Genomic DNA, 655 nt, shown 5'->3' with positions numbered 1-655 from the left:
TTTTCGTATTCTACTATAGTAAATTTAATCTTTTAGCCTACCCAGACAAAAATTGATCATTAAAATTGTAAAAACTTTTGAATTGTTTATGTTTGGTAGTACGAGAACAGAGCAATGCTGCCTCAATGACGAAACATTTGAGCTACTGTTGTTGACCATTAGATGCATCCAATTTACCCTGGGAAGTATCTTAAATGATTACTCCCAAAACATTGTTTTATTTTATGACGAAATAAAGATAATATATTACTAAGCCTTCCGACATTAATTAAGGAAATGTACACCTTAATGTTGGTCTCTGTATTTCAATATGGCAGAATTTTTTTTAATCATTGAAAAAGAGAAAACAAAAAAATCTGAAAAATGAATATTTTGCTAATCAAATGGCTTTTTTTTTCTTTCTTTTTTTTAAATGAAAAGGAAGTCACGCCAGAAACGTAGCCAAAGATCAATGGATGTCTGCAAGAGAAATAACGTCATTTAATAATTCAATTCATCGGAAGACATCTACAGTTACACGTAATCCCCATGGACATTGTCAGCGTTTTTGGGGAACACACGCAAACATAATAACACACTATCTCCGTTTAAAGTCAAACAATGCGTATATGACGTAACAGAGCAGACGAATCGGGTGCGTGAGCGACTACCCGGA

This window comes from Festucalex cinctus, chromosome 13, assembly GCF_051991245.1.
Source record: "Festucalex cinctus isolate MCC-2025b chromosome 13, RoL_Fcin_1.0, whole genome shotgun sequence".
NCBI lineage: Eukaryota > Metazoa > Chordata > Actinopteri > Syngnathiformes > Syngnathidae > Festucalex > Festucalex cinctus.
This window is presented reverse-complemented; position numbering follows the sequence as displayed.